Consider the following 12,506-nt stretch of genomic DNA (forward strand, 5'->3'; position numbering starts at 1 on the left):
GTAAATCTGTCCTGAGTTTCCTCAACAATTGGACATTGCACTGCCTGAGGACCAAGCTATAACTCCCCTGGGCATATACCCAAAAATGCTCCAACATATAACAAACAATCATGTTACACTATGTTCATATCAGTCTTATTCATAATATTCAGAAGGTGGAAAGAACCCAGATGACCTTCACCAGAGGAATAGATACAGAAAATGACATATATTTTCAGAAAGCACTACTACTCAGCTATTAAAAACAATGAGTGCATGTAATTCATTGTCAAATGGATGGACCTAGAAAATATCATCCTGAGTGAGGTTTCCCAATCACAGAAAAACACACAAGGCATGAACTCATTGATAGGTCGATATTACTCCCAATCCTCAAATTACCTGGCATACAATGCACAGACCAAATGAAACTCAAAGAGGTCCAAAATGGAGATGATTCACTCCTTCCTTAAAAGGGTAACTAAAATATCCATAATAGGTGTAGGGCGGCATTGTTTTAGGAGATTGAAGGAATGGCCACTCAGAGTCTGCTGGACATGTGCTGGATATATATATATATATATATATATATATATATATATATATATATATATATATATATATATATATATATATATATATATATGTCAAAACTTGATAAGGTTGATGAAGCTAAGAAGTGCATGCTGGCAGGTAATGTTTATAGATCTCTCCTTAGAGACACAAGCAGAGCATTTGAAACACAGAAATGAATGTCAGCAGCAAATCACTGAACTAAGCATAAGACCCCCTTTGGAGGAATTAAAGGAAGGACTGAAGGAGCTAAGGGACTTGCAACCTCAAAGAAAAAAAAACTGCCAGCTAACCAGATATTCCAGGTACTAAACCACAACCCAAAGACTATACATGATCTGATCCGGGGCTCCAACTGCATATGTAGTCCTTTTGGGGCACCATTGTGAAGCCCTTGGTCCTATTAAGGTTGGACCCTTCATGTAGGGGAAAGTACAGATGGGTGATTTAAAGAAGGGAATGGATGTGGAGAGTACAACCACATTATAGAAGGGGAGGGGGAGAGGATAAGGCTGATGGCCTGGAACCACAGAAAAGGAATAAAATTTGAAATGTATATAGTAAATACCCAATTTAATAAAAATGGGAAAAAAGGTGTAATCTTAAACGTCAAAAATCTTACTCTTAAATAAATATAGCTTTTGTGATTTTAACACATTTATTTCCTATGGAGATTAGTATTGTGTATGCACATGGAATACAAGTGTTTAGCACTATATTAGCTAGTTATATGGAGCCTGAGAGTTGAACTCGGATATTCTAGAAATAAATTTCAGAATAATTTTAAAAAGTTTTTTAATTATTTCTACATTTATCTGACACTTCTTTATTGACTGTATCCAATTGCTATTTAAAAGATACAGAAAAGTACTTATTCTTATTACAAACATTATTACACATATTCCAGCACTGACTCAATGTTAATTAGGGTCGATATTATAAGGTATTATTTACCTACTGTCTTCCTATAAAAGTAAATTCTGTAACTATTTATTCATTGGATCTTTGATTTTTTTATTGTATGAAATATCAAAATCTACATTTGCATGCCATTGTCATTTACAAAGAATATTAAATTAATTGATTGTAATATGGCCCACATGTAGTGGACTATGGGAGAAATGTAAGGATTGCTGAAGAGCATACAGTCTGTTCTTTGTTATGCTTGGTATGTATCAAAATCAGAAAAGTAAAGTGATTGATATTGATATGTAAAAACGAAGTAATTACATATGGTGTTTTATGCTGTTAAAATGATAAGCAAGCACAATATTCAAGATTTTTAATATTTAAAGGAAACAAAGTTGTGTTAGATTGCTTTTAATGGATATCCTTCTGAGGAGATAATGGGCATTAATAAGAAAGGCCCACAAATATGATACACTGCTATGTTATTATTTTAAATTAATAATACCTGGAGGAGGCAAATGCTATATGAAGTTTCATCCACTATAGCCCCGTTTAGAGGTTGGATATGTCAGAGATGAAAAGGGTTATCTTCGGTTCCTTATTGAATTTTATTTAATTAAATAAATGTACTTAAAAAGAAATATTAAATAATATAGTTTTCTCCCTTCGTGAATTTCACTATAGAGTCAAGAAATTTTGGGGGTTGGGGATTTAGCTCAGTGGTAGAGCGCTTGCCTAGGAAGCGCAAGGTCCTGGGTTCGGTCCCCAGCTCCGAAAAAAAAAAGAACCATAAAAAAAAAGAAATTTTGTTAGTATATATGAGTCATTCATCAAATTATTCATCCACTAACCTTCAGCATGTTGAAATTAACAACATCAATATTGAAACCTGTACCAACTTTAACTTTATTTCCTTTTCTGCCCTATTACTATTTGTTGCCATTTTTCTAGTATTTACCATGGATTTGTAAATAAACATATTTATGTAGTCCACTCAGAATCACTTGTAAATATTTTTCAACAACTTTCACTCTATATAAAAGTTCAGGTCTTTTACATTTTTTGTTTACAATTGCATGACGCACTTCCCTGCATGAGGTCTTCTACAAGCTCTGCTTTCCCTTCCGGAAGTGTTCTTCCTATTCTTCCTTTCACATGAAGCTATCTTCCACTCCACCCCCATTCTACCAGACCTCTCCACTCCCTGGGGTCTCAAGTCTCTTGACAGTTAAGTGCATGTTCTCTTGTTGTGTCCAGAACCAGCACCCCAGTTTTAGGGGCTTCATATTAGCTGGTGCATGATGCCGCATTGGTGTCTCAGTGTCTGAAAAATCACTGAGGTCCAGGTTAGTTAACACTGCTGGTCCTTCTACAGGGCTGCTCCCCTACTCAGCTTCGTCCAGTTTTTCCCTAGTTTGACCACAGGGCTTAGCAGCTTCTGTTCAATGGCTGAGTGCAATTGTCTGCATGTGACTCTTTCAGCTGCTTGTTGGGTCTTTCAGAAGGCAGTCATGACAGGTATGTTGTAGGAATATTGCAAAGCATGAGTAATAGTGTCAGGCCTTAGGGGCCTCTACTTAATCTGCTTCTCAGATATGGCCGGTCACTGGAATTTCTTTTATTCATGCTCTTCTCTGGTTTTGTCCCTGAAGTTCTTTCAGAGAGGAAGAAATATGGGTCAGAGTTTTGATTTGTGGATGGCAATCTTATCCCTCACTTGATGCTCTCTCTTCCTCATGGAGTTAGTCTCTACAAGTTCCCTCTCACCACTCCTGGACATTTCACTGAGTCCTGATAGTCTGTTACGTCTCAGGTCTCTGGAATATTCTAGAGATACCACCCACCCCCAACCTTTTAGTTCCTGAAGTTGCCTTTTTCCATTCATTCTGCTGGCACTCAAGGCTTCAGTCCTACTCCCCATCCATACCTGACCATGTTCTCCTCTTTCCCTTACTGTCTCCTTTCTCACCCAGGTCCCTCACTCTTCTCTCCTGGGGTTTATTTCTTCTCCCTCTCATGTGGGATTGAGATTCGTCACTTTGGCTCTTCAGCTTGTTAAACTATTATTTTTTCCTGTTATAAAAATTGGATATTTTTGTTTAATTTCAAATATTATTCACTTTCCCAGTTTTCCAGTCATAAGACTCCTATCCCTTCCCCCACCAGTTCCTCTATAAATGTGTTCCCCCTCACCAACTACTCCCTTTCCCAGCATCCCCTGACATTCCCCTACACTGGGGGTCCAGCTTTGGTAGGCCTAATTGCTTCTCTGCCCATTGATGTCCAAACAGGCCATTCTCAGCTACATATGCAGTTGGAGCCATAGAACTGTCCATGTACAGTGTTTGAATATTAGTTTAGTATCAGAAAGCTATAGGTCATTGTCATTGTGTTCCTATGGGCTTGAAAGCCCATTCAGCCCAGGTAATTCTTTCTCCAAATTTACTAACAAGAGGTCCGTTTGCATTCCAATGGTTTGCCAATAACCTTCACTTCTGTAATTGGCATGCTCTACCTGGGTCTCTCAGGAAAGATCTATATCCTTTTTCTGGCAGCATCCACTTCTTAGCGTCATCAATTTCATGTAGTTTTGTGGCAGATCTATCTATCTATCTATCTATCTATCTATCTATCTATCTATCTATCTATCTATCTCTATATCAATTTCCAATTTCTATATCTTTATCTATATCTTTATCTATATCTATATCTATATCTTTATCTATATCTATATATGTATATATTTGGTGGGTCCTACAGCTATGTGGTTATGTGGAATTTTAAGATGGATTCTGTGCAAATAGGTAAAAATGTAGAATCAGCAAAGGCCAGTGCCAATGAGATTCCCTCCTGTTATTATGAACCTATTAAAGGTGAGGATTCTCTGGACATCAAGCCATTTCTCTTCCTGCTCATCCCCCTGAGACTTGTGTTTGGCCTGAAGAAAGAATCATGGTAAAACCTCCAAAATCTTTAAGTCTGGCCCTTTGAACATAGGAAGGTAGATATTATAGAACTGATATCTAATGAGACTAGAGACCTGCATTCTATAGTCCATGATGTCCTTTGCTTTACTTATGTCTCATAAATTTTGGGTAAAATAAGGATTTAAGAGTTTATCATTTGAATTAGGTATACAATATTTACACTGTTATATTCACTCTATTGCTAATTCATTTCAAAAAATGGAATTGCAAAACAGAATTTTTGAGTACATATTCAGGAAAAATATATATATATATATATATATATATATATATATATATATATATATATACACACATATAGTCTCCTATAAAGGAAAGGAAAATGCAAAAATGAAATACTATTCAATCAATTAAAGGTCTGTAGGGAAAACACTGGACTTTTGGAAAGAGAGAAAACCTAGGAAACTGAAGTGTATGTCACAGGAATGGACCAGGGAATAGAATTATTATCCAGAATAAACTCCTCCTCCCCATGTTCCTAGATCTTTTTTACCCATGGCAAGTGCCTGAATAACTTTCTCCATTCAGAGCATGAAACCACTAATGAAGCAAGAAGAAGTCTCTAGCTTTAGAGTGATGGAGTATGTAAAGTTTTCCCCTGTGTCACAGGAGACACTCCTGGAAAAGGCACTCTCAAAACTGGCCAATGTAAGGAAAGCTTTTAAGCAAGTAGGCCAAGGCAGTTCTCAGAGACATCATCATTAGGCCTTCCTGAAAAATCTCTTTTAACCTGGAGATCCCTAACTTCTGTGATGTCAGAAGTGTTGTCCTGACAGCAACTGCCTCTCAGATATTCCTTCAGAACCTCTAGGGTTTATTAATTAGTCTCTACTTCAGAGTAAACATCAATTTGGGAGGGTGAACAAAGAGGATGAAGAGATCAGAAATGGGGAGAATGAAGGAAGCTGGCCTTCTGTCTTGGTATAAAAAAAGGAAGAAATACCTGGTCCTTGGTACAGCTCAGTGAGTACTTGGTAGGGATTTAGTGGGATTGCTAAAGGGATAGCATTGAACTGAGCCTCCCACCTATGGGAATCAGGAACTTGGAGTCTCTCAGAAGCATCTAGACTTCCCTGTTCTTACGGTTTCTGGAAATCAGAGAGTTTATATCATTAATTTCTTTATTCCTAAAGCCAAGTGTTGGGAAGGACACAGTTATTTTCCTGAGAGCTCATGGCCGTTACACTTTTTGAGAAGAATAGAACGGTCCTAAGGAAAAAGGGAGAGACCAGTATTGTGTCCATAGCTCAGAGTAAACTCTGCCCTATTTTGGGTATCTATAGTACAATCTGGGAAGCAGCAGTATTATTAGTTGTGACTTCATCATTTCAGTCTTTCAACTAATATTTCCATTGACTAACACTTTACTTTTCTGAGTCAATAGGTATGATTAGTTGTCAGTTTCTCTTCTTTCATTTCTTTCATTTTTTATGTTTTAGCAATTTTTATTGCTTTTTTAACTTGAAGTTTCTATATTTACCTTTAATGTTATTTCATTTCCCATTTTATTACCATAGGATTCCTAACCGTATCCTTCTTCTTCTTCTCTAACCCCCCTGACTGTGCCTTCACATTCCCTAGAACTGGGAGACAAACCTAGAGAGGAACAATAGCTTCTTCTTCCATTTGAGATGAACAAGGTCATCCTGTGCTACATGCAGTTTGAGCCATAGCTCTGTCAGAGTACATTCATTGAATATTGGTCTAGTACCAGAAAGCATTGACATTATTGTTCTTATGGGTTTTAAAGCTCCTTTACCTCTTGAAATTCTTTCTCAAAATCTGCCAACAAGAGGTCTGTTTCAGTTCACTGGTTTGCCACTAGCATTAATTTCTGTAGTTGACATGATCTACCTGTGTCTCTCAGGAAATACCTATATCTGGTTGCTGGCAGAATGCACTTTTTAGCTACAAAAATCTTATCTAGTTTTGGTGGCTGATGTACATATATACTTCTGGTGGCTCCTACACCTATGTGATTAGGTAGAATGGTAACATGGATACTGAGCAACTAGGTCAAGAATGTGGAGTTCAGAAATGACTATGCCAAATAGACTCCCTCAAGTTCTTATGAACCTATTGAAGTTGAGGTTTCACTGCTCCGCAAGCCATTCTTCTTTCTGCTCGTCCTCCAGTATCTTATGTTTGTCCTTCAGAGAGAATCATGGTAAAACATCTGACCTTCAAGTCTAGCAATGGGAACCAGGAAGGTAGATAGTGTAGTACTGATACCAAATAGGACTAGAGAACTGAATTCTATAGTCATTTTGTCCTTTGCTTTGGTGAAAATGGAATTGGAAACAGAATTTTTGAGTACACATACAGGAATATTAATAAAGTCTCATATCATGGAATGTACAATGAGAAAGTGAAATACAATATTCATTCAGTTAAGGTCTGTAGGCAAAATACTGTCCTATGGGAAACAGAGAAAAACTGGGATATTGAACTGTATGTCACAGGAATGAACCTGGGAATAAAATGTTATCTAGAAGAATCTCCTCCACTCTATGTTCCTAAATCTTTTCCAGCCATGCTAAGCACCTGACTAACTTTGTCCATTCAGAGCATGTAACCACTAATGAAGCAAAGAGAAAACTCTAGCTTTAGAGAAACATAATATGTAAATGATTCCACTGTTTCACAGGAGACACTCCTGGAAAGGGCACCCTCAAATCTGGTCAATGTAAGGAAAGCTGGTTAGCAGTTAGGCCATGGAAGTTCTCAGTGACATCATCATTAGGCCTCTCTGAAAAATTTCTTGTATCTTGGAGAGCCCTAGCTTCTTCTGTGATGTCACAAGTGTTGTCCTGACTGCAACTGCCTTTAAGATATTCCTTCAGTACTTCTAGGATTTACTAATTGGCCTCTAATGCCGAGTAAACAGTCATTTGGGAGGGAGAACACAGAGGATGAAGTGATTAGACATGGGGTGTAGGAAGCTGGCCCTTTGTCTTGGTATAAAAATGAAGAAATTTGTGGTCAATGGGAAAGCTCCTTGAGTCTTGGGTAGGGGTTTAGTAGGTTCACTGAAGAGTTAGCCTTGATCTGAGTCTTCCACGTATGGGAATCAGGTATTGGGATCCTCTCAGAAACTTCTGGACTTCCCTGCTTATTATTTATCTTGGAAGTCAGATAGTCTATATAATTCATATCTTTATCCCAAAAGCCAGGTGTTGGGAAGGGCACTATAATTTTTTCTGAGAGCTCATAGCTTTTACCCTTTTGCCAAGAAGGAAAAGATCCTAAGGAAGAAAGGTAAGACAAGTAATGTGTCCTCAGCACAGAGTAAACTCATCCATGCATTGGATTCTAATAATGCAGTTCGTGTGTGGTACTGATATCGGAGACGGAGAAGTGCTTATAGATGAGACTTCATCATCTCAGTCTTTCCACAAGTAATACTCTGACTACCATTCCCTGACAGTGACCCCTTAAAATTCTGAGTCAATAGGTGTGGTTGGCTGGTAGATTTCTTTTCTTTTATTACTTTCATTTTTTAATTTTTAATAAATTTTATTGCTTTTTAATTGTATATTTCTAAATTTACATTTAAAATATTATTTACTTTTCCAGTTTCCTGATTATAAGATCCATTACCAGTCCCCTTATTCTTCTCTTATAAACCCCCTTACTGACCCTTGACATTCCCTTGAACTGGGAGTCAAACCTAGGCAGGACCAAGGGTTCTCCTTCCACTGTTGACCAACAAGGCCATCTTCTGCAACACATGCAATCGGTGCCATAGGTCTCTTCATGTACATTCTTTGAATATTGGTCTATTACCAGAAAGCTCTGTTTCATTGGCATTGTTGCTCTTATGGGGTTGAAATCACCTTCACCTCTTCTAATCATTTCTCAAAATCGACCAACAACAAGTTCGATTTCAGTTCACTGGTTTGCCACTAGGGTTCATGTTGTGATTTGCCCTGAAGTTATCTGTGTTTGATGCTAATTCCACTACCCCAAGGTCAGCTACATAGTTCTCTACTCAGAACTCAGGTGAATTCACCAGAACCACCTCCCTATTGAATTTGTAAAGTATATGTGAGTGGCAGGAATAGGATAGAAGGACGGTTATCATGGAGGAGAAGGAAGAATGGGCAGGAGAGATATTTGAAGGAAGAGGAAGAGACAAGAGGAAAAAAAGAGAGAAAGGAATGTGACAGAGTGAGAAGCCATGGCAGGTGAATTTAAGATTCTGCTCTGTGTATTTACAGGTCTTTATTAATGTTCCTAAGTGATGGATAGTACCCGACGTTGTATGTTTCAGTGGGCAACTATATTAATCAACTAAATCAAAGATTATTGTGCTGTGTGTTTTTTATGTGAGGGTTTGAGTATAGGAGAGTGTGTGACGGCATGAAACACTCGGTAGCCGAGGAGCAGGGTGGTGTTTCTCCCAAGATATCTAGCAGAGAATTTCAGACTCTTCAGTGCCAGAGTTAGCAGGGTAAAACAAAATTTTACTTTTTTTATTTTATTTTTATATTTTTAAAAGAACACATTCAGTTCTCTGTATAATATGCTCTAGCTGGGTCTCAGGAAATATCTATATCTGGTTCCTGGCAGAAAGCACTTCTTAGCTTCATCAATCTTATCTAGTTTTGGATATATATATATATATATATATATATATATATATATATATATATTCTTCTGCTACTTGGGTAGGGGGAATTTTCACATGGATTCTGTGTAACTAATTCAAGAATATAGATTCCACAAAGAACAATGTCAAATCCCTCCTGTTCTTATGAACATATTGAAGTTGAGGTTTCACTGGACGTCAAGTCATTCCTCTCACTGTTCTTCGTCTTGTATCTTATTATTCCTCAAGAAGGAATCATTGTAAAACATCCACAAACCTCAAGTCTGGCCACGGGAACACAGTGAGGTTGATAATGCAGAACTGATATCAAATGGGACTAGAGAACCATTGAATTCCATAGTCCATGTTGTCCTTTGCTGTACTGATGTCTGGTAATTTTGGGATAAAAATAAGGATTTGGAAGTTTATCATTTCAAATAGGTACACAATATTTACACTGTTATACTCATTCTATAGCTGGGCCACATTTGTTGCCAAAATCATTACAGAAAATGGAATTGGATAACAGAATTTTTGAGTACACATTCAGCAATATTTATAAATTCCCATATCGATTAATGTACAATAAGGAAGTGAAATACAATATTCATTCAATTGACGGTCGGTAGGGAAAATACTGGCCTTTGGGAAATAGACAAACCTACAAAATTGTACTGTATTTTTCAGATTGTACCTGGGAATAAAATTAATATCCAGGAGAATTTCCTCCTCTCCATGTTACAAGATCTTTTCTACCCATTCCTAGCCTTGACTAACTTTTTCCATTCAAAGCATGTAACCATTAATAAAGCAAAGAAAAGTCTCTAGCTTTAGAGAGATGGAGTACATAAAGGTTTCCACTGAATCTCAGGAGACATACCAGGAAAGGGCACCCTCAAATCTGGTCAATGTAAGGAAAGTTGTTTAGCAAGTAGGCCATGGCAGTTCTCAGTTACATCATCATTAGGCCCTGCCTGAAAATCTCTTGTAACCTGGAGAGCTTTATCTTCTTCTTTAATGTCTCAAGTATTGACAAGTATGCATCTGCCTCTCAGATATTCCTTCAGTACCTCTAGGGTTTAGTAATTGACATCTAAGTCTGAGTATACCGCCATTTGGGAGTTAGAACAAAGAAGCTGAAGAGATCAGAAATTGGTAGAAGGAAGCTGCCCTTCTGTCTCGGTCTAAAAAATGGAAGAAATATGTGTGTGTGGGAAAGCCCAGTGAGTCCTTGGTAGGTGTTGACTGGTATTGATGGACAGATACCACTGATATGAGCCTCCCACATATGCAATCAGGAACTGGTGTCCTCTCAGAAGCATCTGGACTTCCCTGTTCTTATGGTTCCTGGAAAACAGAGAGTTAATATCATTATTTTTTTTTTATTCCAAAGCCATGTAATGGGAAGGGCACTGTTGTTTTCCTGAGAGCACATGGCCTTTATTCTTTTTGACAAGAAGAAAAAGGACCTAAGCAAGAAAGGAAGGAAAAGTATTGTGTCCCTTGCTTAGAGTAATCTCCTCCAAGCTTTATATATCCTTTGGGCAGTTTGTGTCTGACACTGATATCTGGGAGGGAGAAGGACTTCTAGTAGAGACCTCACCATCTCACTCTTTCCACTATTATATCATTTATTTCTCATATTTTTTATTTTTTACAAATTTTATTTGTTTTCTTAAACATATAAATTTCTATATTTACATTTAAAATATTATTTCCTGTAAGAGTTTCCACCCATAGGGGCCCTAACGGGTTCCTCTCCACTTCTTCTATAAACCACCTCACTCTCCCTTCACATTTCTTTTAACTGCGAGACAAACCAAGGGAAGACCAAGGCCTTCTACTTCCATTGGTGCCCAACAAGTCTATACTCTGCTACATATTCAGTTGGATGCAGAGGTCTGTCCAATAACAGTCTTTGAATATTGGTTTAGTGCCAGAAATCACTGGTTTTTGGCATTGTTGTTCTTATGGGGATCAAAGCTCCTTCAGCTCTCGTTATCCTTTCTCAGAATCTACCAACAAGAGGTACATTTCAAGTCACTGCTTTGCCACTAGCATTCACTTCTTTATTTGACATGCTCTAGCTGTGTCTCTCAGGACATATCTATATCTGTTTCCTGGCAGAATACACTTCTTATCTTCATCAGTCTTATCTAGTTTTGGTGGCTGATATATATGTATGTATGTATGTATGTATGTATGTATGTATGTATGTATGTATATACTTTTGTTGCCTCCTACAGCTATTTGGTTAGGTGGTTAGGTGGAATGTTTACATGGATTCTGTGCAATGAGATCAAGAATTTAGAATTTACAAATGAAAATATCAAATAGAAATCCCTCCTGTACTTATGAAGGTATTGAAGTTGAGGTTTCACTGTTCCTCAAGCCTTTCTTCTCCCTGCTCATGCTCCTGTTTATTATATTTGGCCTTAAGAAAGAATCATGATAACACATCTAAAACCTTCAAGTGTGGCCACGGGAACACAGGAAGTAGATAGTGTAGTACAGATATCAAATGTGTCTAGAGATCCGAAATGTATAGTCCATGTGGTCATTTGCTTTATTGATGACTGGTAATCTTTGGATAAAATAAGGATTAGGAGTTTATTATTTGAGTAGGTACACAGAATTTACACTGTTATACTCACTCTGTACAACAGCCTATTTCATTGCCAAAATCATTGTGGAAAATGGAATAGAAAAACAGAATTTTTGAGTACACATTCAGGAATATTTATAAAGTCCCCTATCAACGAATGTACAATAAGAAAGTGAAATACAATATTCATTCACCTAAAGGTATATAGGGAATATACTGGCCTTTACAAAACAGAAAACCTAGAAAATTGAACTGTATATCACAGGAATGGACCTGGGAATAAAAATATTATCCAGAAGAATCTCCTTCACTCCAAGTTCCTAAACCATTTCTACCCATGCCAGGAACCTGACTAACTTTCTCCATTCAGAGCATGCAACCACTATTGAACCAAAGAGAAGTCTCTAGCTTTAGAGAGAAGGAGTACATAAAGGTTTCCCATGTGTCACAGGAGAAACTCCTGGAAAAGGCACTCACAAAACTGGTCAATGTTAGGAAAGCTGTTTGGAGGTAGGCCTTGGCAGTTCTCAGTTATATAATCATTTGGCCCTCCATGAAAAATCTCTTGTATCCTGGAGAGTCCTAGCTTCTTGTGATGTTACAAGTGTTGTCATGCCTGCAAATGGCTCTCAGATATTACTTCAGTACCTATAGTGTTAACTAATTGGCCTCTAGTTCACAGGACGCATCAATTTGGAAGTGAGATCAAAGAGGATGAAAGGCTCAGAGTTGGGGACAATGAAAATGGCCTTCTGTCTTGGTATAAAAATAAGGAAGAAATATGTCGACCCTGGGAAATCTCACTGAGTCCTTGGTAGGAGCTGAGTAGTTACGTTGAAGAGATAGAATTGATATGCGCCTT

The sequence above is a fragment of the Rattus norvegicus genome, chromosome Y, assembly GCF_021556685.1.
Source record: "Rattus norvegicus strain SHRSP/BbbUtx chromosome Y, alternate assembly SHRSP_T2T, whole genome shotgun sequence".
NCBI lineage: Eukaryota > Metazoa > Chordata > Mammalia > Rodentia > Muridae > Rattus > Rattus norvegicus.